The sequence below is a fragment of the Cyanistes caeruleus genome, chromosome 12 (genome assembly GCF_971803275.1).
Source record: "Cyanistes caeruleus chromosome 12, bCyaCae1.hap1.1, whole genome shotgun sequence".
In the NCBI taxonomy this organism is placed as follows: domain Eukaryota; kingdom Metazoa; phylum Chordata; class Aves; order Passeriformes; family Paridae; genus Cyanistes; species Cyanistes caeruleus.
Genome location: NC_141712.1, coordinates 11,699,821 through 11,726,700, shown reverse-complemented (window position 1 = coordinate 11,726,700; position 26,880 = coordinate 11,699,821). Strand labels below are relative to the sequence as shown.

Sequence of the window (26,880 nt, the reverse complement as noted above, 5' to 3'; positions counted from 1 at the left end):
CCACGTGTGCTCCAGCTCAGGGGGTCATGTGTTGGATGTTAAATAGGCTCATTGCCCCTGCAGTGGCTGCAGCCCTCCTGTCCCATTGCTCCTCAACCTGGACACCCATAAATGCCAGAGACTGCAAAAAAATAAACCCAGGAGAAGCCATCAGATAGAGAGAATTGTGTCTGTATTTAGTGCATCATAGCCCCCACACCATATTTTCTGTGGGGGCCTCAGCCCCAGGCATGTGGGAGGCAGGAACACCTCCTGCTCCCCATGCCTCATCCTCTGCTGCCTGCATATGGCACAGAACCCATGTGCTCCAGCCCCACAAGTGTGCATCAATAAATTATCTTCATTGGAAACACATTGCAAACAAAATGCAAATGGCAAGAAAGTGCTTGTTCTCAGAGGTCTGTCTTGAGAGTTCATCTACCCAGATTATAAACACTTGATAAGCATCCTGGTTTTCAGGCTAACTGTCTGTATGGCAGATCCCAGGACTAGGCTCCTGGGATTTCAAAATGTATCATGAAATAAAAACAGCTGCAAGGGAAACTCATATGACTAGGATAGGTGCCATATAGCAATTAACAGCCAGAAGTTTTGATCTGGAAAATCACATTTATTTTAATTGCTTCACTGTTGTGTTCATAAAGAATTTGGCTCATTTGATTATTTTCCTTATTAGATATACTACTTAACTTTGGAACAATGTAGTCATTAGTTCCATTGTTCGAGGTTTTTCATTGCAGTGAAATGAATGACAGAGACATGTTCTGCAAGGAAGATTGTTTATAAATATTTATCATAGCCTTAACAGATATTTGTGTAATCCATCCTAATTTTTCTAGCACATAATTCACCAGTTATTTAATCTGTTGTGGGATGAGTGGCAGGTTCCTTAACCTTGAGTTCAATAAGGCATTTAAAGTGTGTGATCTCTTATCACAAGAAGAGAGCAGGAGAGTAACTCATCTTTTTTACACATTCCTGCGAAAACTGCCATTCTCTCCATTTTGCTTTAGCGGGCTGTTTAAAGAAGATGCACATGTCGGAGTGCTCTCCCTGCTGCCATTCCTCTCTGAATTTTGCCTCGACACGGTGGCTGCAGGAGGGGAGGACAGGACGGGAGTGGGAGTGGGAGCGGGGCTGGCGTGAGGACACGCGTGCCCGGGCACGGCGGCTGCGAGCGCACCTGAGACGGGGGCTGGCACCATAAAATATGCATAGGCCCTTCTGCAGCAAACAAACCTACTTAATTGAAAGGAATCGGGAGGTGAAAAATGAAACTTGGCAGTTCATCTTCGCTCCACCATTTGGTGGTTGTTGTGGGACTCCAGCAAAGGGAGCTATCACTGCGGGCATAATTTACTTGATTTTAAGGATCCATATGAATTCTGGCGACATACCAAGTAGCCATTAGCTATGAGGAGTGCTTCCCGATGCTCATTTGTTTTCCATGTGTGAATTTTCACTCTTCCAAACTTTCTTTAGAAAAAAAAGTACTTTTTCTTCATCAATTCCATGTGGAAAATCAAACAAAAATACAGATAATAAATTATTCAAGGAACACAACTGATTTTTTTTTTTAACGGAAAAATACTGGTTCTAGAATCAAACTGGCAGCTTGCTTTGATTTTGATAAGTGTTAAGTTTTATGTTAAGTGTTATAAAATGATATGCTTGTTCACATGCTCAGGCACAGTCTTTCTGTGCAAATTATCCTAAATAGGGTAACTCAATAGCAAAGTAGGCAGGTTTATAATGCTATTACTATTAGGAAAATACCCTTAATATGAGACATATGCAGGATGCTATTACATCAGTAGGCTGCATTTATTAAGTATGCAGGAGCAGCCCTGTGGATCAGAGCAGAGATGCTGGGCCTGTAACACATGCAATTTGGCTTAGTCTTGGGGTCAAAATCTGTTAATGTAATTTTCTGTATAAGAACAAGAATTTAAAATCCATGTGGTTTTAATGACACATTCAAGACTGGGGGTGTATGGGGGTGTTGGTTTTGTTGGATTTTTTTATTTGTCCTACTCACATTAAATGAGAATTTCTTTAAAATTTGTGTGTCAGACACTGAAACTAATCTGTGAAATAAGACAAACTTTAAAAAAAACCCTTTCAAATTATTTGCTTGAAAAGTTTAATTTTGGTCAAGTCATGTTTCAAATTAAAAATATCATTAGTGATAATTTGCATTTACTTATTGAAGCATTACATGATAAACCAGAACCATGTGTCAAAATGTAACTCTCATAAAATAAGTGCACTGAGATAAAGGGACTTCAGAGATTTAAAAAATCAATGTGACACTCAAGACATCTAAAAAGGGTGCCTGCCTTTAAAAAGGGAGTGTTTCTATTTCAAATAATTAATATGTTTTTGTTTCTTCATTTTTGTGGTCTTGTAGCACAAGTTATATCTAAGGCACTGTGTTGAGCATGCATATTTTGGACTGAGCTCTAGTTTGTGTCTATTTAACAGCTACTCACAGCTGTCTCTGCTTTGAAAGTATTGGGATAAAATTTCTTCCCAAACTCCAGTCAATACAAAGCACTGACATTATTTTAAGTGGCTCTGCCCAGGCCGTGGGTGGTGCAGGCAGGGTCCTGCAGCTGCCAGCCCGTGGCACCCATGTCCCTTCTGTCACCCAGGTGTGACACACCTGTGCCACCGCTGCACAGCACACCTTGGGGAGGCTTTTCCTGCTGAATGGATAACCTGCAGCTCCTCTGGTTAATATATAGATTTGTATTTCAGGTTTTGCTGCTAATTTAACTGTGTGAAACACATTTGACTCACTGGAATGCTGGGAAGTAATGTAAAAATTCTAATTTGCCTTTTTCTTGGTGTACCAAGGAGAAGGAGAGTGTGAGTGGTTGCTGACTGGTCCAGGTCTGGAAATCTTTTATCAGTGTGAAAAAGAAGCACGGGACGGGGGAGGTTTCTTGATTTTGCTTACTCAAAAAGTTAGGGAAATAGTATATTAAAGGAAGATTTCTGCTTTCACAGGGTCAGTGTTAAGACTCCTTTTTGCCATTCAAAATCCAAACCATAGAAGCTTCTGGTGGCACCCCAGCATCCCCCTCTCCTGAGGATGAAGCGTAAAGCAGCACAGCCCAATAGGTCTGCAGCACTCAGGGCAGGACGGGGCCATGGCTGAGGGCTCAGGCACACTGAGCCTGCTAGAAATGCAAAGTTTACTTCTGTAACAAGCAAGACAAAAAAGCACATTTTAAAAGCAAGAGGCAGTGTACATTGACAAGAGAATGTCAGTCCCCTTTGGTGCAGCCACCACTTGCCTCCATGTCAGGGGAGAACATCAGCACCTGGGCAGTCCACCAGTATATGCAGGATAATGTACTTTAAAATTAAATACCTGCTAAAGAATTCTGCTGACCATGCCTCTTTTCTTCCAAACCCAAATTTAATTTTAAATTGAATTGTAAGAGTTTTTCTTTGACCCCACTAATTTACATGCATGCTGATCAGATATTCTAACCAAAGAGCCCCATCAGATCTCCTGTGCAGAGCTCACTGGGCACTGAAGGTTGTGCATGTATGGGGCATGAGCTGAGCAGCTTAAGTCCCAGCAGGGATGGTGAGGAGTGTGAGGTGATCAGGTGAATTGCCAGGTGATAAATCAGGCTCTGGATCACACCATAACAAATACAGAGCGTGGCTATCTGTCTGCATAAATGTGCCACATTCTGTTTGACCCTCTGGTGATAATGGACTCTTCCATGGGGTTAATTGTGTGTTTTGGGAGAAGAGGTTGTTCTTTAAAATCCTGTTCCTGGACACATCTCCTTGAGCTTTACACATTTGAATGGTGTACAACTCTGCTAAGCTCCTTTTTTGACACTTTTGACATGAAAGCTCTCGCTTCATTGACTATACCTGCAAAATACTTATACAAAGTTTTAATTATACACTTAGCAATTAGGATATTAACTCAAATCATTATATATTAACTTATAATCTTAATATGTGTTAATGGCAACAGCAACAAAGAGAGACATGCATAAGAAATTAGAATTAATTGCTCTGTAGCACAGATGACTTATGCTCTTCCAAGAGGCAAGCTTGTGCTGGGAGAGGCAGACTCATTCCCAGCAGGCAGAACTTTTATACAAAGAAAATGAAAACTGGGGGCTTTTTAACAACAGTTCCTTTTCACTTTCTCAGTGAACTCCAAGTCTCTGTTTTATGGTGCAGCAGGCCTGGCTTTCCAGCGTTTCATTCCTCTGGCTTGCAATGCCAGAACCATTCTACTATCTGTGTGAATAAGGCATTTGCTCCAAGAACAGGCCTAATGGTTAGAGTCAGTCTTCCAGATGGGTTGTAAAACCCTTTGAAAACACTCCACTCAAAGGATATTATACTCCTGAAGCTGTATGTTTGTTTTATTATAAACAGAGGTTTCTAAGTAAAAAACATAGAAATGCTGCCTATTTGCTGAAGCAAACTGACATGTGGAGCTGTGCTAGATCTCAGCTGAAACAAAACTTAATTTTTCACTCTCTAAATATCAAAGGGGCTTAAGGAGGAGCCGTATCACATTTGGTCTTTTTAACTGAAAGACATTGTGGGTGAGTGAAAAGCCCACGTAGTTTTCCTTCACCATCTGATTGATAGGCTGATCTGGGTGAACTGATGGGATGGTGCCCCTCCAGCCAGCTGATTTCAGCCCTTCCCTGGTCCAGCCCCTGCACCCCCAGCAGCAGCTCTGCAGGATGAAGAGCATGCCTGACACTGATTTTTCTCTTCTCATCTCCTCAGAGAGGGCCCTGTGGACTTCAGTGCTGAGCTGGAGGTAGAGCATCTGGCTGGGGATGAGCAGAGGGGTGACAGGGTGAACTGCTGGCCGTGGGTGCAGCAGCTCCCGTGGGCTCACCCATGTCAGGATGTGCTGCCAGCGCCACCCACACCATCAGCACATCATGTGCAGCCCCAACAGCCACACAATCACTGAATGGCCTGGGTTGGAAGGGAACTTAAAGATCACCTAGTCCCAAAGCCCCTGCTATGAGCAGGGACACCTTCCACTACTCCAGGTTGCTCAAAGCCCCATCCTACCTGACCTTGAACACTTCCAGGGGTGGGGCAGCCACAGATTCTCTGGGCACCCTGTACCCAGATATAAATATTCAAAATATTTATATATATATATATATATATATATATATATATATATATATATATATATAAACAACTTTGTACAACTTTTGTGCATTGAAAGTCAAAGCAATCTGCCTGAATTTATCAAACCAGCCAGTCTAATAATTCTCTCAGGAAGTAGAGAGAAAATTCAACATGTTTCTGCACCACGCAAGTACCATCAGCCCTTTAGTGGGAACAGACCTGCTAGCACTCTTGGCCTTTTCCAGGGTGTGATTTTCCTGTCTGAAGTCAGCAATAAAGGCTCTTCCCAAAATTTTACACTTGAGCTGGTTTCCAGAATGTGCCATGCATCTGAAAGATGGCTGCTCAGGAGAATCCATAGGCAAGCTGGGAAGAGAAGAGCTAGCTCCAAGCAACCACTGTCTACAGTCACTGCTTTATTCCTTTGAAACGTGAGAAACTGGAATTGTCCCTGTAAAACACATTTAGTGCCCCCATTATGATTTGTCAGACACCACCCATAAGAGAAAAGCTAAGCGGATTTTTTAATCTGAATTTGTACAGGCTTTTCTGTCATTCTTTAAGTAGATTTGTTATTATTTTTTGCCCATAATTTGTATAAAGTACTTAGCATTCAAAACAGATCCTTTTTAACCTTTTGCCCAACTTAGCTTTTTGTACTTTTTTTTTTTTAAAAAAAGGGGGGGAGAGATGGAAAGGGAGAGAAACCCTTTAAGTACCCTGGGCCTGGGTTCCTTCAGTATGCAGGCTGTAAATGTTTTACTTTGATTTGAGATACATGACAATAAATTAGGGGACATTTATCAAAGCTGCTTTGTTGCATTGCTGACAAAAGCTGCTTTTTGCATAAATTACTGCATTATACAAATACACTTAGCAGGATCCTGTTTCTTTGATGTTGGTGGAGGAGATTTATGTCCAATGGAGTTTTTATTTATCTGCCCTGTTCACCTCAACAAGGGCAGGACATATTCCTCAATTAGTTCCATACCCCTAGAAATGACATATATATCTCACAACTAGAAGCAGAGAAATTTAAACAAAACAAAACAAAAAAGCACAAGTGCACTTTTTCTGGCAAGTCTAAACTACTGTACAGTGTAAAAAGTAAATATTGGGCTGAAGCTGTGGCTTTGAAATCTTTGTTCTCAGACTGCTTTGAAAGATATTTAAGTAAGCTAATTTTGACAAAACAATATTCCCTTTGCAGAAAAGCTTTTCTAGACTTCATTAAGAGACTAAGTAAATACAAGTCCTTTTCAACAAATGCTTGATAGCTGAATAAGTAGGTTAAAAGAATAGATTCCCTGGGTGGTAATCCTCTCTGGAACTGTATTTATGCTAAAATCTCTTCAGATGAATATCTAATAAAGTAATGAAGGCCATCTTAGGCTAAATGGTGAATTAGGGTGGTTAGAAAGGAACTTGTCGAATGAATAAATTGGCTAAACAGTTACACTACTTAAATGAATACAGAATCTCTTGAACACTGTTTCTGAGTGCTATTCTTCTGTCACTCACCATCTCCATACTTCAGTCTACACGTAATTCATTTTGTTCCTGGGTCAGGGGTTCAAATGCAGCACTATGTGGCCACTCAGAACTGTTGCTGTACAGTGGCCTGAGACCATTCCAGAGAACCTTTCTCTACCTCAGACCTCAAAATAAAAAAAAAATAATAAAAACAAAAAGCAGAAATTTACTATTGTCCTCTTCTTTATATAAACATTATATATTTATACCTATATACATAATATAGTTTGTAAATACATATTATATATTGTGTATATAGCTATAGACATGTAGAGTGTTGTCTCTCAGTCTTTGACACATATTTTAATCAATGCCAGAGTATCACTGAGCCAGGCCATGAAGAAGAGATGATCTGGAACACTGGAGACTACTGCTTACAGCCCCAAAGTTGTCAGGGCCTGTGTTAGCTTTGAAACTTTGCCAATGAGGGGAAAGAGCTGGTGCTGAGAGGGCTGAATCAGCTCACACACATGGTTTGGAGCATTGTCTTCCCCATCCTTGGACAATCATTCCCAAATACCGAAGCCCCTACATCTCTGGAGCACTCCACTGGAGATAAAAGGTTCATAATCTTTATATTATATAAAGGTTCATAACTGGCACCTCTCATGTTCCACCCTTTCTTCACTGGCCTTTGCCAGGCACTTTTTTAATCAAACTATTTATGTCAGAAGGACTTTGCACCCATTGAGCTCATTCTTGTCTATGAAACTATTGAAGGTTTTCAACAAATAATAAAAAATACTTTTTCTAAAACAATTAAAATATTTCATTAGCAAACTCTTGTTTTGTTTGTTCTTAATCGTTAGTAATTTGGAATTTTTAATTGAATCACACCTGTTTCTAAAAATTCTGGAAAAAGTCCTCTGTCCTTTCCCCTTCATCCACCCCCAAGATTTAAAATAATAATAATAATAATAATAATAATAATAATAATAATAATAATAAGGTAAAATCCTTTGAACATTTCATGGTGGTAGGAAAACAATAAAATTATACAAAAATAGATTTTCATTATTCAGGCAGCTCTAGGGAACGGATTCCACACAATGCATTTCAATGATCCCAGACAATGAATTACTATCATAATTTGTTCTTAAAGTCTGTTTAATTGGCTTACTTAGCCACCTGTTCAGCACAGTTACCATGAAAACATGGGAACTGAATTGGTTTTGCTAAATTTCTGAGTGCCAGCCTTTCATCTTTCATCCTGCCTCCTTCACCCATAAAGTATCGAGCAATGCTTAGCACAGATTTAAAAACAGTGTCATAGCCATGCAACACATATTTTAGCTAATCAGGAGGGAACTGAAAAGTTATAACAATGCCAAGCTAATCGGGGCATTTACTCACTGTCAGCTCTGCCTGTTCCTGGGTGAGTGTCAATTTGTTACATCCCACTGCACATATAATAAAGGGGGAAAAGGTAAAGAATGATATGCATGCTTAATGTACATAGAGATATGGATGCTACACACCCCTCCAGCTGAATTACATCAGCCCATTGCACATTAAGAAGTTCCATAAAGAGGAGTAAAATTGTGAGAGGAAATTCAGCCAAGGAATTTGAAACTGTTGTCCATTCTTTAAAAAAAAATAAAATTTAACAAATAAAGGAAAGGAAAAGCAAGCAGGGTTAAAGGCATGAACTTCCATTTAGAGACACTCACCACATTAAAAGAAAAAGTTATAAGGCACTGGGGCACCCTTTGTTGCCTGCCGTGAGTCAGATTGCTTTCCTCGAGACCAGTGTAAAGTGTTTTTGCAGAACAGCAGATTCTGAGAAGGAGAGGGGGTTCAGCAGTAGAGCATAATTAGCACTCTCTAAAACTGGAGCTACAGTGTAAACAGCTCGAGTCTTCACTGCACAAAGCAAACAAACAATCCCAGCTGAGAATTCCCTGGCAGGAACCGAGCAAATACGGCCCTCGCTGCTGACTGCTGTTATTGCTATGGTTGCTTAATCAAAACAGACAGCAGCATGTAAAAATGTAAATATTTGATATTTGTTAATACAGTCCTAAGTTATTGCTCTGGCCTGCTGGTTTGGTTCCATGCGTTGGGATCCTCTGTGCAACTCGCTCGTCATACATTTCAGCAGAGGAATATTTTTAAGAAGCCATTATCTAAACTGCTGATGTAATAAGGCACCGGTATATGAAATACACTTAATAACTCAGCTTCAGTTATTTATTGTGAACGAGGGTGCATTCTCCTTGATTCCATTTCCCAGCAAAATATAAGTGGAGCTTTCATCATGAGTGCTTGAATTTATGGCAAGCAGACCAAGTGACATTAAGAAAGCCACACAATCCCTTCATTCAGGCTTTAATAAGGAAGCCAAGGAAAAATTATCCAAGCTGGTTTGCGGGTGACAGCACAAGAACTTTTTGGAGTCAGAAAGTTAGCACGGAGGCTCCCTGTCAGCCCATTAAAAAGCAAGGTTGGCATTCCCAGATATTGGAACCATGTGTGCAGAGGAATTTTTCTTCTGGTAAGACATTCCAAATATTGTCCCAGAGCCAAACACTTCGGTGTTAGACTAATTTAAGCAGTATGTTGGAATCAGCTCTCAGGACTTTGATCATATGGAGATCGTTTGTTACAAATTGAACTAACCCAGTCTCTATTTCTGGTGGATCAGAACTATGGATTTGTTGAATTAAATGCCTCATTTAATGCAGTTTGCACATGAAAAGAAAGCTGCACTCAGGAATCTGATAGTGAATTTTTCACCTAACCAACAGGTCTACTTTTTTATTACTTTTAAACCTAATCCATACTCAGTCCACACTGTTCTTAATAAGCCCGAGGCTGTTTGGAGTGAAGGTTTAAATCAGCTCGTATGTTATGGGGGGAAAGCATCACTGAATTATCAAACCATGTAATAAGGAACACATTTGAATCCAATTCTAGAAATAATTTTATGAAGAAAAATAAATTAGTCCTTGGTTGTTATTTACCATCCAAATAGCTCAGTGCTCTTTCATGACAGCAGTGGACAGAAAGCTGAAAAATGATTTTGCAGACATACGATTTTCTCCCTGCTTCTCATTGCTATCCCCATTTTTTCAGCTAAACTATCATGAGGGTTAAAAGTGCACAAAATAAAGCATTTCCACATATGGCTGCACTTTCTTTCCATTTCTTGAAGTTATAATGTCTTTAACTGTTGATAATGATATTATAAACTGTCATTTAGTGCATTTTGAGTATATCAAGTACATGAACAAAAGATGTGTGGTTCCAGCTGGACCCTGATCAGAAACACTGAGATCTGATTCACAGAAACTGCAGATAGCAACGTGCAGAGCTTGTGAGGAGCCTTGTGGAACAGGTAGCAGTTGCAATAGTAATAGAATAAAATAATTGATTAAAATAAAAAGACCTGACAGCAATTATTTCTCCAGGAGTGGGATGAAACTGAGAAATGGGTACCCAAGTGATATCTAATGGAAGAGTCATTGGCATGCTGCTACACTGTGGACTGACACAGGGCTTGAGTATATCACAACTCTCTGCCTTGGGGAACTCAGGATTTACACTGTTTTCAACACATTTTCATCTGGAGTCTCACACAAAATAAAAGCAGGAACAGCAGGAATTCCCAGGGACCCTTCCTCTCAGTCCCAAGGGAATCTACATAACAGAATTGACGTGGAAGGAAATGGGAATGCTGTTTTCTGCCCAGAAGGGGCAAAATGAATCTCTCCAACCTCATGGCTTTGAAAGGACTCTATAGCCAAGCTGAAAACCTCTGGTATATAGATATAATTTTTAAAGACATCTCACTGTTTTACTGGTTTAGCAAAGAGATAATATGCCATGGTAAACGTGGCCTTAGCCCCTTGGTGCTGTTACAGGCATATCCAGCCACTGCAGCCAGAAAAGGAACTAACCAAAAGCCCAGAAAGGTGAAATCACTGTCCAGACATGAGCCCTGAGCAAGAGTTATCAAAGCCTTTACTGGGTCTTAGAGGACAAGAACAGAAAATAGTGACATGGAAATTACATGGCAATGCCCTGAGCCTGACCAAGGCAAGCTCAATGCCCCGTTGATGCTGATTATGGTGTTCCCATTGCTATGAGCACCAAGGGAACCATCCTGAGCCTCCCCTGTCCTTACCCAGGCCACGGGGGGATGATGGTGAGTTTGGCACAACCAGTGCAGAATACAAAACAGCAGAGGTAGCAATAAGGGTGTTGTGTGCTCCAAATCCCATCCTGGGGCAAGGGGAGTGGGAGGGATCTCCCAGGGATTGTTCGTTCCAACTCCCATTGCAAGCAGAGAGCAGAGTTCATTCTTCATAATGAAAAGGGAAACTGTTCCTTTAGGGAAAAAAATAAAAAACCCACAAAACAAAGCAAAACAACAGTTATCTAGCAGATACTGATTGATACACACTCACACACATTTATATATATATATTTTATTGGCAAATAAAGAAAGATCAGATCTTTAATGAAATCAGGATGGGTTTGGGAGGTGAACTTGAGCTGAACTCCCCAGATTTTCATGGAACTTCAATTAAAAGGGTTTCAGAGGAGTTGCTGAAAGCCAAGCACTTGCCATTGAAAGCTTAATTTAAAATGAGAAGCATTTTTACACCACATTTCTCAGTGAAATTCTATCCCTGATCCTCATTATATACTTTTTTCTCGAACAATATATATTTTTTTTTCAGATAAACCATGTGACAATGTATATAAATTTTATCCTCAGGTGCTATGACCAGTGCACACATAGTGGCTACAGTGACTGAAGAAACCATCATTATTGTGCAGAAAATCACTCTGCCCTCTCTACTCTAAAACTAGTGGTGAAATTTCAGTCAGAACTTGTTGTCATGTATGATATATAAGAATTTAGATATCTGATAAATACTAGGACTACAAAAAAATGTGGTTTGGAGGAAAGGAGTGAAATCTAACTTCAGAAAACAAAACAGAAGGAAATAATTAAAAATAAAGATGGTTGTTTAATTTCTGCTTACCAGCCTATTCTCCTTCAATCCCAAGAATACAAGGTAAATACACAGCCTCACTTTAGGGCCATTTTCAATACCAGAGGAGTCACACAATTTAATCTTTGAGCTTTGCCTTCAAAACATACCCTGTGCTTGATCAGATGCAGTACAATTCAATCTGAATGTCAGCTTCTGGGTGTGGAAAGAGGGCATTAACTATCCATTGAAGAGTGACCAAAATGGACACAGATCCTGGGGTTTAAATGGCTTGAAAGCATTAAGGGAAATGATCTAGTTTTAACCAGGCACCAGGAAATAAGTTACTTTCAAAAACATTTAAATAAATAATACTTTACTGTGTAATGAAACATGATGGAATAGAAATTATTGTGAAACTTTTTAAAGTAATGATGGGGGGAGGTGTGCCTAAAATAACAAAATCCAGCACTGTGTCAGGGACACTGTTACCAAGACAAACTTTTTGTGCTGTGGGGTGGAACCTCACCCTCTGTCCAAGCTATCTGCAGTGCAATTGAATAATAACAGACCTGCAAACCACAGCTGAGCTCTTGGAGCTGACATGTAAGACTAAGCACTGTAGTTTCATGGTCTCACATGCAAATGGCAACAATAAATAGACTGAAAAGCCTTGTTCCAATTAAAACATTAAATTCACACACTTCTTCTAGTTTTCATTTGCTTATGATTGTTTCTTCTGTCCTTACTGTAGACCAAAAACTTCTAAGTCACCTAAGAAAAGCCAAAACTAGATTATCCTCAAAGGTTCTCCAGTCTTCTTCCCTTCCTGGCAGCTTCATAAGGAGGTTCAAGTGGAATTCTTTCTTCTTTCACCCTTTTGGGAGATCAGTGGTGTCCTAATACCTTCTTTGTTCCCATTGCATTCAGCTGTGAGGAGCAAACCCCAAAACTTCCTTTGTGTAGTCTGGGAGAAGAACTGAAAGTTCAGATTTACCAAACATGGATGCTAGGAAAGTTAGAGCGCTGGATTGTCTCTTACAGGGCTGAAATGTGGTTTTAAAATTGTGCAAATACTCAGAATATTCAATTTTATCATGGTTCATCCCTCAGGAGAGCCTCCTCATTTATTCCACAGAGATGGTTCCTGCCCTGGTTAAACTCCCTGGTGAGAGCACTGAGCAGCAGCCAGCCTTCTCCAGGTCAGTACTGTGTGCCTTGGCTGGAGATTACTGCAAAGCTCCCACCAGAGCCTGGCACTTGCTGTTAATGCTCAGAGCCATCTGAGCATGGCCAGATATCCAGCAGGACAAGGCTCTGGAGAGAGGCACAGCTGCAGCTTTGCTGGGTTGACAAAGCACCCCATTTCTGCTGGCTGACTGTCCTCAGTGGAGTCAGGTACTGGGGCATGGACAGGCAGCGTTTCCTCCACACAGACTGTCCAACAGCAGAGTGGTGGCACATCAAACCCAGCAGATACTGATTTATACACACACACACATATATGTTATTATATTGTATATTATTATGCATTACATATTTTATTCCTATATATTTTATAATATTTCAAATCAAGAGATTTCAGGTTGGTATCAGTGACCCACCAGTGGGGTTGCCACATGCATTAGGACAAGTTTTCATACAGAAATAGATAACCTGGTATGACTTAGAGGAAAGAGCTTGTGATCTGGTAGCTCACCCTCAGCTTGCTGCACAGACCAGAGCTAGCACCAGCTTGACCAGGCTGTTCCCAGGATGTCCAGGATTTCACAGATAGTGACCACCTTCCAATTCCTGTTTTCAGCCTGCTATAATGTGTGCAGCAAGGGGAAAATCAGAGCAGATTTTTCTCTCTGCTCATACCTTCCATTCCCATAGTTTCCTATTTTACAAAGAGACTGATGCTATTTAAAATGCCAGATTCATTAAATCTTTTGTTTTCTCTAAATAAAAAGAAAATGGTTTCTCACAATTTTATGGGAAGCTATCAATCTTTCCCAAAGTGACTTAGTGTATGGAAGAAAATAAACATTGCTGTGTATGTAAAGCAGAGCAGAAAGGCTGCAGTCATGGGCAAAGCACTGCTTTCTTTAGCAGTAGCAACATATTAAAGCCAAATGTAGTCCACTGAAAGTGACATAAATAAGTGGATTTCTCATCTGAAACATTGTTTTTAGCAAGAGAAGCTTTTAATCCCCTTAAGTTCATTTCTAATCTGTCTTGGAACTGCTTGTCTAAAGAATATTACATTGATATAAAGGATTTAATTTATTAAAACTAAACAGTAGCCAGCACACTACTAAAGAATATCTTGTACACAGTACTCTCCCAAATGAATAAAGCTGCTACAGGTAGAAAAAAAAATAACCTGCACAAACACATGGCACAGCATTCATTAAAAATTCACACATTATGTTCCTGAGCTCTCCTGCTCGCTGTGCTTTTCCCAATAAAGCAAACACTTTAGAATTCATAATACCTCTTTATCCCATGTGCACAAATGACCTCCTCTCCTTTATGCACCTAGCAAATGAACAAGTACAAAAGGGAATAGAGTAAGCAGAAAACTAAACATGCCCTCTCCTACCCAGGAGCATAAAGAGAGGGCAAGCAGAGGTTCTCTGAAGGGTTTAGAGCAGCCTTGACCAAGATGCCAGGGCTCCCATCAGTTTTGGCCAGTGCAAGCTACGTAGGCAGCATCAATTATACAGTTTGTCAGTCAATTAATTTTAAGGGCTTTTTCTTAGAATAGCAACTGAAGGAAACAAAAGCTGCCTTCAAACTACATTTAAATCACTCGTTAACCACAGATTTGGCAGACTGTTTAATAATCAGCAAGAAGCCAATTACAAAATGATAAAATGGCCTTTTTTTCTCTTCCTGAGGGTATGAAAATATCTCTGTTCCTAGCAGCCCACCTTGAGACACCATGAGACCTCTCCCTGGTTTCTCCATGAGTACTTTTAGTATGTAAGGTGGTGTTCAAACACAGTAGTGTCAAACAAGGCCCCAGAGACCTTTCAATCCTACACACTAATCATGGAAAATCTTGGAGAAATTTTCTGAAAATGAGTAACCAACTGTCGTAAGGGAAGATTTAGTCCTCAAGGAACAGTCTTCACCTTCAAAAATGCAGTTACTATGGGGCCTTTTTCCTAAATTTTGCAGTTTGATATAGTATAGGTCTCCAGGGGTTTTTTTCCTATCTTGACAAAAGAGACATTATTTATTGGGAAATTTCTGCTCTGCTGTGGCACAGTTGTGTGTGTTGTGATGCCTCGTACATTACAGCCATTGATTCCTTCTGAAGTCACAACGGAAGCTCACTGTTAGAAGTGAGACCAGAATTTGGTCACACATTGTTATCACGCTAGATCTTAGATGACATTGCACATGACACAGTTTCCATTCATTTCAATCATGGCCAGCAGCCATCCTGCCTCCATTTCAAGCCCACATAGCTTAAGTCAAACAGGGTCAGGACTGGCCAATGCTGGAAGGTCTCCAAAGAAAACCATGAGGCATGCAGAGGTATTATTCAGGGATCAAGATTTAAACTTGCAGAGAAACATGTTCCTGAGGACTCAGACTCTTAGTAGGTGTTTTCTGCAAGGCAGTCTTGGGTTGGTGCTGCTGCTGACTAAACACACCCCTCGCCAACCAGGGGCAGAAAAACAGACTCAGCTGGCCATGCTGGCTTTTGTCCTGCTACATGATACCAAAGTGAAGTGATTCTCGTTCTATCACCTACACACAACCGTGGCAGTTCTTGCAGCATGGGCACAGCCTGGTGTGAGTAGGAGGAAGACTGGCTTTCCTGAGCTCTTCCAGATAAATTGTCCATGAAACTGGGGGCCTATCACAGGAAATAATTTTTCACTGGGTATTATACACATGCATATTCTAACTCAGTAGCAAAGGGAATGACAAAAAATGCTCATCTTTAAGGAAAAAATTAATTAGCACAGAAAATAAAGTCTTCTGCCTAATAGGAAATCCCTTTTATTCCCTGCATTCTTCCCATCATTTTAGATGGTGCTGTAGCACAGTCAAGTGGTACTTACTGACAATTTTATCTTGGGTAAAAGTCCATGAAAACATTAAAACATGAACAAGTCATCAAGTCAGTTTATGAATCAATATACAGATTTCCTCCATGCCCATAGCTGATTTCCATAACCATGAGCGTGCTGAAATCCTGTCTAGATGCCAAATCAATTTTTCTTATATATGAACATCACAGCTACTTGAGAAAGGGAATCTGTGCCAAAAACCTCACGCTCTTAACTAATTATTTCTGTGACTCCCTCCTTGCAGAGCACAATGACTGCCACATAAATACACACAACATTTATTAGGAACAGGCACACTTCCCACAGGTTCAGCCTGAGTGCAGCAACATCCCTGACAAGCTCATCTTCCCAAAATGTGCAGCCAGGCTTTATCTCAGGGAATAGTTCTGCTTTTCTCAGGACTTTTTTTGCTATGAAATATTCGAGCACTTATCGTCTCAGGCAGGGCAGCCAGGAGGGTATGGAAATTCCCAGCTCTCCATGGATGCATCCTGCAGAGACAACTGGTGTCTGGCATTTGCTTTCACTGGTCATTGATCCTGGTCTTGCTCAGTGTCATTGTGGAGCTGCTGCCTGTGAGATGAGAGCAATACTTTATGTAAATAATGTCCAAGTAGAGGAACTAATCATTAATGCAGACTGTTCTGAAAGTAAAAGCAAACAGCATTTGGCAGGGAAAACTATTAATGAGAGGGTCATCAGGGAATTCATTCTGCAAACCACATGGAGATTTGCAGGGTATTTCCTTGTGAGGCACCCAGAGCAGATGTTGTGCAAGTACCACTGACTGATGCGGAGCAGGAGAAAAATAGGGTTAAGGTACTGAGTCAATGCCAATGGCCAAGTAAAGGGAAGACAGACAATGGCCAAGAAGAGGCTGTCAGGACAGCAGGGCCTGAGGAGAATGTGGGCTGGTATTGACAGGCTAAAAGTAAGCTGCAATGAACTCCCATTGCACAACAGGGACAGCACTGGGGTAGGTGATGGTTGGGTCTTGGCTCCAGCCTCCAGCTGTTTTTGGGCTTTCTGGACTTCAGGCACCATTACACTTCTGTGTATGTGGGGATGTAAATGTGTGCCTGTGTGTGTAAACATGAGGAGCTAACCCAAGCTAACCCTTGTCTTTCATAGGTGGCTTCTGTTGTTATATGTTGTTGAGAAATAAAGTGGATACAGGGGAGGAAAGATGCTGCCAGCCAGGCACTGCTCACTGGGGATTATCACTCTCCGTCCCTGCCCTGACCCAGCCGAGCCGTGGCACAGGAAATGCCACAGCCATCCCACACCACAGAGCCAAGCTTCTCCAGATTCCTGTCGGGGAGAGAACAGGAAAGGTGGGTTTGGAGCTAGTGCTCTCTGCTGCAACGAGACTGAGACTTCCTCAGAGCTCCCATGGAGCACGTCCGTGTTCCCTGGCTTGTAGCACTCCAAGACAGCGGTGCTGCAGGCAGGCTGCACCCTACCCAGCAGAAACCTTTCCACACCCTTTGTTTCAGACCAAGCACACACGGTCCCAAGCTCTGTACACAAACCCATGGCACCTCTGAGAAGGAAATCATCCAGGAATTGCTTCCAACACACGGGCAGTGCCACTTCGTAACATCATCTTGCCATTTGCAAATATAAGCTAAATACCTGAGCAGAAGTAAAAGCCACAGACAGGACAAAGCCTACATATGTAACAGATCCACAGCTTTTCTGGGTGCTTGGTGCATCAGTATCCTAAACAGTATCCCAAACATCCCGTTATAGTCTAACGGCTGATTCTTGATCTAATGGCATCAGAGCTACAGAACCAAAGCACTTACTGTGACTCAGAACTGACTATATTCTACCTCTGTCCTGTAGTTTATATAAGGAGATCATAACCTCCTCTGGCACCATAAATAACCATGCCTGTGCAGCAGCAGAGCCAGGCACAATGGACAAAATCATCGAAATTGCTAACCAAACAAGCAGAAGGAGTTATTAAAGAGCGCTTAGGCTTCCACATGTTTATTTTCAATGATTTCCACTGCAAGCACTGCCTTAGCTCTCCCAAAGAGCCCGGACACTGATTTTGCTCTCATTAAACAATGCCCTGTCATCAAGCCGAGACGCTGGATAAAATGAATGATTATTAATCCCTTCAACATAATTATAGATGACAAGGAAGAAAGAGAGGAGGCCACACCAGTGGAACAACTTTGCTCACAAGAAGAGAGAACAAACAAGTATGATTGCAGATGTTATAAATGTTTCTAATTCAACTAAGCAGTAATTTTTTTGTTTTTCCAAGTAGCATCCATTGGGTTTTGCCAACAGCTATGAACATACACTATGTGGTTAGTAAGGTTGGAATTCTAGTAAACATAGAAGGAGGCAGTGATTTTGTTAAAATTACCAAGCCTTTACTTCATCAACAAAATCAGTTTTTGCTTCAGCAAAATGACAAACCTGCAGTCAGAGCCTGACTGATAAACCAGTGACCCAGCTCCAGTGTGTGGTTTCCATGCACATTTTCTGAAGCCATGGATACCCATGGATACCTTTGGCTTCTTTCATTAATCTGAGTGGAGGATCCAGGAGCAGCCATGGAGGGTGCTGTGTTAATGACCAGCACAAGTTTTCAGCTGAAAAGAAAAGGAAGTTGCTTGATAAGAAAAATGTTCTTTGTTCTCTTTTCAAGAAGCTGTGGAGACACCATGTGTGAAGGGAGGTAAAGCTATGGCCTTCCTGAAGGAGAAGGAGGGATGCAATGACAACAACAAAAAGTCAGAGGTTCAGAGATCATTTACAAATATCTGTGTGATATTTGTAGGAAGTCTGTGTGACTTCCTGGACTGCTGAGTCCAGGAGGAGGTGGCACGTGTGTCTGGGGAAAGATCTTCCCCAGCTACAGAAGAGGTGTTGGGTGAGTTGGGAAATAAGCAGAAGAGCAGGGCAGCAGCAGAACTGTGATAAATGAGTTACAAGACAGGAGCAGGAGACATGGGAACATGTGAGGGTTTGCAGCCATGGAGCCTTCGCTCCACAAGAATTGATACCAGATGACTCAGCCGTACAAATCTGATACAGATCACACTATGGGCATGTGACTGCTTCTACCAAATTAGATACAGCACATGATGTGAGCCTGTGCCAGCTCCACTCAGGCTGTTGAAAGACAGACAATAAGGATGAAGAGCCTTAAAGACAGTGTGGAGCAGTCAACCACCACCTATTCAAACCAGGATCTTCTCACCAGATTTTTTCCTCCAAAACGGTGAACAAGCTTAAAGCTGTGGCGGTGGGATATACTGGGACAGAGCTTTGCATCACAGGGCCGTGATGTTTTCTACTCAGCAGCTGGAGAAACACCACCAGAGGAGCTGTGTCACTGGCAGCAGCCAGTGCTGCATCGCACACAGGCTCAGGGGTGTGGGCACTCCCCAGCACAGGGGCTCTGCTCCAGCAGCTGGGAGCAGAAGCAAAGGGGGATGATTTCTACCTGAGACCCAAGGCAGCAGATGGTGTTTAAAAGCTTGACTTTCTCTTGGCCCTGCTGTAGAATATAGGTCTAAAACTCAGATTATGCTGCTTGCAGCATCCCAGGGAGTCAGATTTACAAAACTCTGAAGAAACCCAAAACAACACGCACTCAGAAAAAAACCCAAACTAGCAGCCCAGATGCCAAACTCAAACCTTCTGGTCAGCTCATTCAAGGCTATTTTTCATTTTACTTATCACTGCCACCAACATTTTGCTTAGTCTTGAAGAAAACGTTGTCACTCCACAGTCAGATGTTTGTACATGTACATCCATCATGCCCTGATATATCCTGACCTTAGTTAAAACTTATGTTTTCTAAATTGTACTTTTATGTTGAGCAAGCCCTTAGGCTACACTGTTAAAAGTTTACATTGAAAAATCATTTATAATTGGTTTGTTTGAGTTTGCCTGCTTTGCCTGCTGCAAAGTCACCAGAAAGGGCAGTATTAATTAGCAGTGGCTTACACAAGAGTCTAGACAATAAAAAGGAAACTATTTTACCTTTTTTTAAAAGTTTTAAGCATCTTACCACTTCCAGCAAATGAATCTTTTAGAAATTACATTTAAGGAAAAAAAAAAATTGCTGTATAATTTACAGCAAAGCTGTTCCATTTGAACAATTTATTTTTTCTTGAAATATTTTCAGGATATGCACACATTGCTCAAGTAAAAATAAGATTATTGTGAAATTGAGACAGCCAACAAAAATTTTAATTTATTCCATTTGTTATGCAAAAGCTTGGTTGGAGAATTAAACAATAAATTTTAGTTTATTGCATAATGTCCTAAGTTTCACTATAAAAGACTTGTTTTCATTTTGGGTAGATAATGATGACAATTGCACAGAATTTTTAAATAGTGCACACAACAGAAAACTTTCCAGAACTCCAACAAACCCTTCACTGCACATATTGTTTCAGCAAAATTAAGGAGGCAGTTGGTCTAGGTTAGACACTGAGGGATTGAGCTTTTAGTTCCAAACATCCTTTCCAAGTGTCTGACATAACTTTGCAAAGCCTTATTAAACATGAATTAATGAATCATTGGAGCTGATTTTATTTATTCACAATGTCACTGCGAAGAGACAGAGGAGTTTTGGATCATGGCACTCTGCAGCACTTGATGTTATTTTAGTTCATAATTGGTGGTGACAAAGCCACAAAACACTTAGAGCATTTGCCAAGAAAATATAATAGCAGGCACAGAATTTAACTTACATCTACCTTCATTTGGAAGCAGATTATTTTGTCATCCTTGAGGAGACTGACAACAGATCCCAATTTCTGTATTGGTTCAGATCATAACTCGCTGCCTGGCCGGCCCACATGTGTTGCAGTTTATCCTGCTGTCACCTGATACCCTGGAGGTCAGCGTGGCGGGGGGCACCGAGGAAGGACTGACAATACAAAAATGACTGTGAGCAAAAGGCATTCTTTGGGGCTGGTTCTGTTCTCAGAGCAACCAAAGATCAGCATGTATTTAAACAGATAGGGTTACTTTAAATAAATGTACAGTAGCAAAAATTCCAGGAAACCCTAAGGCAAACTGGAAAAAATAATCTCCTCTGTTTCCTTGTAGTCCTTTCCTATTTTGTATTGGAAAAAAACAAAGTGGGGTTTTTATTCCCAGCACAAAGAACAGCTGAAATAAGGAAAGGAGGGAAGACTAACATACTTCTATAGCAGGGCTTTGCTCAGCCCAAAGACAGCCTCTAACTCAAGAGACATTCCCTTCTTTCATCTCTCACACTTTTCACTGACAAAGGCAACAAACTATAAGCAAACACAAGAAATGTAAAGCTCCATCCTTGAACTGTTTCTTGATCCCTTTCCTATTTTCACTTCACATCTTCTATTCTCTTACAGACCCATCTTTTCCCAACAGCTCTAGGCACATATTTTTTTGAAGTAAATGAAGCTGATTGAGATCTTTCTGACCCAGGTTAAACACAGATTCATGTCATGAAAGCCAGAGGAGGTGTATCCATATCAAACCAGTGCGAACAAAAGTAGAATCAGACCCCACGGTATAAAGGTATGGAAGCATATATGTCCCAGTAGCCTTTTATTCACGTCAGTTTAATGTTAATGAGGTGCCATTGGCTTCAGAGGAATGGTTCCTGACTTGCAGAAGTAGAGTAATTGGAGATGCCAAGCACATGTGGTGTTTAGCACAGCTCTCCCTGTGCAGCGCAGGAGCAGAAGTGCCAGGAATGCCTTTCCCTGCCTGACCCTGCCTGAGCCCTCTCACCTGCTCCCAGCTGAGGCTGTTCTTGCCCACCTGCTCTGGCAAGAAGCTCCCACACATTTGGTGTCAAGCACAGGCATAGAGTTCTCCCCATCCTTTGGCTCCACGTTCCGGGACGTGGCCAAGGAGAGGGGACTGGCTCTGTGTCACAGCCCCTCTTTCCATGCACACACATATTTGCCCACAAGTCAGCCTCAAGGGCTCGTTTGTACCTAGTCTTGCTGCCAGGTTAAAGAGCAGTTACCCCAGGCAGAGGAAAAGGAATATTTTACAGCTTTGTAATTCATTAAAGCACTGGACCTGTTCCAATATGAATCTACTGCTGGGCAGGAGAGAAGACATGTTCAGACTGTGGTCTACAATGACACACTTGTAATATTTGTGAACATTTCTAGTGACTGAAACTATTTTCTGGGTGTTCTTCCTGTGCCAAGAGACTCAAGCACACAAATTCAAAGTAATTCCCTTTTGCTTGCATGATTCAGGCTTGTGTCATTTCAAGTTTTAATGATAGATTTAAGAGGGTCACTTCAACCATACACTATATAAGACAAACACTCCTGAAACAAAAAAATTCCAGCATAGCACAAACAACAAAATCACCTTAAATCTCCCAGGTGTGGTTCTTTAGTGCCTTATACTTAAGTGATTTCTGTGCTTATGAAGGAAAACACTTCAAAGATCATTTTACTGGTATTCTAGTCACATATTTACCTAGTTGGAGAAAAGAGTTCTTGTCTTTTCTCTTTTACAAAACCTGTAAAATAGAATTTACAAGACTTCAGAGTCTTTGGCCATGATCCAGAAATCAGTACATATGTTCCTATTAATCAGAAATGAAAAATTTAAGTAGAAGTCAGTAAAATTGTGTCCTCTGACAAAATTGACAACCACCTTGTCAATCTCGTTGACTTTGGATAACAACCTCAGTCACCTGTTACTTTCCATAACAGCTCTAATCAAGATCATTCATAACAGAAGTAAAAACTTCTTTGCTTTTAAAATTCACAGAAAGCTTTAAATTTCTCCTCTACTTTCAAGAGGAGGCAATATACATGTGACACCAGAAAAAAAAAATAGAAAAAAAAAGAGATGTATGCAAATATTCACAAATTGCATGCAGATTCAAAAATATTACATGTTCTGATTTTCCTTGTAATTCTTTATATGCTATTATCAGAATATCCCTCCAATGCCTCCAGTGTCAATTTTATACACTTATTGAGTGATTTACACAACACTAATAATTATACTCAGTGAACATATGTTTCAGAATAATAGCCAAATTATTATCCTAAAACGTAGAAAGGCTGAAGTTAAAGAAAGCGGAAAGAAGAACCATAAAACAACAACAAAAAGATAGATTCTATTGCTTTGCCCAGGCTGTAGCTAAATGCACAGAGTAGAAATGTGTCCCAGGAACGTATCAAACCAAGCAACAGAAATGCAGCCTCAATGCACAGAGAGTCAGCAGCAGTGCTGCCAGCCTCCAATAGTCACAAGTCAGAAATGATGCCCTAGAAAACCAGGAGATGTTAAAGCTCAATGAATGTAAAAGTTCATTGTATTTGTTTGTGAAGTTTGCATTTGAAATTCACACTCAGAAGCTTTTTTCTGCTTTTCTGAAGCCTGAAAACATTTATTATTACCTAAGGTTTTCATATGACCCTAGAAGGTAGGGAGTTTAAAGAAAACATTAAACATAGAAAGCTTGGATGGGCAAACTCAACAATTCTGATACAAAATTTAAACAGGACACAAAAGCCATGACAACAAGGCTGGAAAGACCCTGTGGACCTGGCAAGAAGTGATCCAGCAGGCTCAAGTGCTAGTGTAGGACCAGCCATGCCAAATCATGCAATCACTGGCTGGCTGGTGCTCCTCAGTCCTGGCCTTGGGGTCACACATCTACTTCTGGATCAGAAAATTTGGGAAAGTCTCTTCTAGGTAAATGGAAAAGAGAAACCCACAAGTCATATAGTCTCTCTGAAGAGGATGGCCATACAGCCAGCACTTGATTTTATGTGACAGTAGTGGAACAGAGGTCACTCTCAGGTGGGAGCAAGCAGAGCAACCTGAGAGCACTAGCACTGGCTGAGACCAGCATGCCCTGTCAGGACCTGCTTGTAACTCCCAGGGGCCATCCAGGCAGGGCACAGGGTCACTCAGGAGGCTGTGAAATCCCCATCTCTGGAGGTTTGCATGGCCCCTCTGGATCAAGCTCTGAGCAGCTTGGTCTGATGTGCCCCTCTGCTCCAAAAGGAGCGGCTCTGACAAGGTCGCATCCATTGTGAATTACACTCTGTTTCTGTATTGTAGCAATAATTTCCCTGACTGAGAACAATCCATTGTCCTCTACCATGTTTCACACGATGAAGTATAAATAAACAGACCCAAACACAGGCAAATATAGACAGAAAATTGGAGCTCACATATTAAAACCCTTTTGCCACTCAAGAGACTGACCCCTTTTTAGGCAGCATTTGCATGAGGAAATGATTATCCCCATCTCCACTCCCACTCAGGTGCCTCTCTCTACAACACCTGATAGCCTCCAGGTTGCTGCCCTGCTCATGATTTCTGTGCTCCAGCTCAGCTCACACTCTCTCATGCCCATGTCAGGATACACCATCCAGTGATGAAATCTGCCGTCACCCAACGCTGTGGCAAAAGCCCAAGCTGGAGCAAGGCAGGACTTCACTCCCATTATGGGTAGGAACCTCTCCATGCTCCCCTTAGAATGAGTTAGTAAGGACCTGCAGTCTTGAGCAAAGCCTGTATCAGTGACTCTTTGGTGAGATAATGCCCTGAATTTCCAGCCTCCTCCATGGGCAATGCACACAGTATTGGAGTTTCTCACGTTATGGTCAGATGGAAGCTCCCAACAGCCTCCTGTATCAGTGCCCTGGTATGGAAGAGCTGAGAGGTTAACAACAGTCAGTCTTCCCCATGGCCAGGTCTATAGGGCACACCAGCAGGTCACTCAGCAGCTCCCAGCAGCAGATGATAAATAAACATATATATAACTGTAAAGAATAAAACAAATTTTAATTTCTACCCTAGGAGCCAAGGGAAATGGCTCACTGGCCTATAGAGTTATGCAATTGACTTCCTTTCAAGTTGCAAATTACAAGATGGCACAACCACAACTATAAATATGTTCCTCTGGTACTGAAATAAGCTTTGCTTTCAATTAAGCAGTTGTTAAAAGTATGTCTCTTTTTAAAGAACTGGCTTATGATAGGGGATATTTCTTCCTTGGCATTTTTAGTACACAGGAGCTTAAATTTAGGTTACAAAACAACCAGCCTGACCTTTTCCCAGAGTTTTAAATCCTGGACAATTTCCATGGCACTCAGAAGTTGCTCAGTGGTTTTTGACCATGTTTTTTGACCATTTATTTCAATTTCAGGAATGTAACTTCCAGGTACCAGTCCTGACAATCCCAAACGAATGTGTTTCAGAAAATAGCAATTTTCCTGAAATACAGACAATTATAGACAAACCTTCATGGAATCAGATATATAGGCAAAAGTTTGAAGTGCTTTGTCTCAGCAGCGTTTCAACAAACTTTATAGGCAAGAAGCATCAGCTCTCAGAAAGAGTTTTAAAAAACACAGATCATCTGCTTTTCCATCTCTCCAAATGGAATTCTGAAATGTCATCAGTTTAAGGTTTCAGATGAGAAGATATTTTTATCCATTTGAGAAAAAAAATCCATTTCCCATGCATTAGATTCATGCGAAGCTCTAACGTTAGAGGCTGTGTCCGTCCTGCTCACTGATATAAATTGTACCCTGACAATCCCAGTGATGGGATTGGAAGTGGGTTGAGCACCACAACATCTCATAAGACGGCTCCTCAGTGCTATTCCTGCAGATAAGATATAATTTGTGCTCCCCTCAGGCACCAAAGGCAATGTACCAGTGCAATAATCTTCTGAGTATCCCAACATTTACAAATAATTGTAAAGTCCTGCTAATATGGTTTAGTTCAGCAACTCTTCACAGTGCTGAGTGCTGACAGAAATGACAACTAAGAGAGTATTAAGCAGCCTTTAGGATGACTTGAAGGAGAAGGCTTGTGAAGCAGTTACTCCAAGGAATGAGTAGTGAGAAGCATGTTGACCATTTCATAACTGTGGCCTGTCCAGCCCCACGTTTTGTCCATAGACAAACAAAAGCCAGTGTTTTGTATTTTCTAAAACTGCCTAACAAATGAGACAAAGAATACAATGGTGAGGTTACAGCACAGTCATAAATGTGTTGTTTACTCATGTTAAAATTTCATTACTAAACTGCTCAGCAGTCACATGCAAAGCAGGTGGCAAAGACCTTAATAAGCTTTTTTTAAAAATGTTTCAAGAGGTCAGAAGGTCTTATAGGACAAATTAAGGAGTTTGCTAGAAGTATTAGAATAGCAGTTGATAGCAGTATTTAGGATGGCAACTAGTAAGAGGAAGTTCTCCATTCATTTTATTTTTGAAGCTGGATAAGAGTTAGGGAGGTAAATAATTATTAACTTTCTGGTTTGCTACACATTTCTTTTAGCTGATTCTGCCTCAACTATCCCATCCATTTAATGGTGTTACCATCAATTTCATCCTTCACATGAGTATTTTAAAAGTAAATCTACAAGAACTGCTAAACACTTAAACCACAATGTTTAAATATCAGATAAGAGGGAAGCTTGTATACTGCTTAAAAGAAACAAAAAAAGAAAAGAAATCAAAAGCTATGCTTTTAAGGTTGTTTTCTAATTATCACGATGAATACATTAATCTTTCATAAAAATGCCACTTTATATACTTACACTAAATTTGCTAGACTTTTTCATATAATGCATATTTCTGAAAAAAAAGCGTGTTACCAACAAAAAAAATGAGCATTAACTAAGAGACAGTTACCCACATTTTATTCTTCTGGAAGTGGAAAATCCAAGCACATAAATCAAAATGACCCTAAAGCAGTGACCAGCATGCCCTAAGCAGATCAACAGTGGTTTCATTGACCTCCAGACTCATAAGGGTCATATTTTCACACAGATGAACTGGTCTTGAACTGCCTTGCCATTGCATTGTGCACAAAGAGACCTCAGCCACAAAGTGTCTCTGCTTTCTGTTAGGGTAACCTGGATCACTTCCCAAAACAAAAAAATCAAAGCCACATTCCATTTTAGAAAGTGTTTGTCTGTCCTGCCTGGAGTCCTTTCTTCTAGTCTTGATTTTCATCAGTACTTTTATGTATTAATTTACCATTAATATTCATATTAAAAATAAACAAACAAACAACCCCCCCAAACAGCACAATAACATCCCTCAGAATTTGTTATTACAGATTTTTCTTTTCTGAAGATTTTTCCAGGACACTTTTTCACACTTGTGAGACTCCAACTATTTGGTTAGTGCACAAACTCTGGGGAACTCGTTT

At 40.8% G+C, this 26,880-nt stretch overlaps 1 long non-coding RNA gene across 1 annotated transcript in view; it reads right to left on the bottom strand.

The window, feature by feature from the left end:
• Positions 1–26,880, bottom strand: part of LOC111934591 (uncharacterized) — a 129,194-nt gene that overhangs the window by 3,909 nt on the left and 98,405 nt on the right. Inside the window, exons 10-11 of the long non-coding RNA XR_015275243.1 lie at positions 6,667–6,803; positions 5,365–5,596 (exon numbers count right to left, since the gene is read on the bottom strand). This is a non-coding gene — a long non-coding RNA (uncharacterized LOC111934591). The remainder of the gene's footprint in view (positions 1–5,364; positions 5,597–6,666; positions 6,804–26,880) is intronic.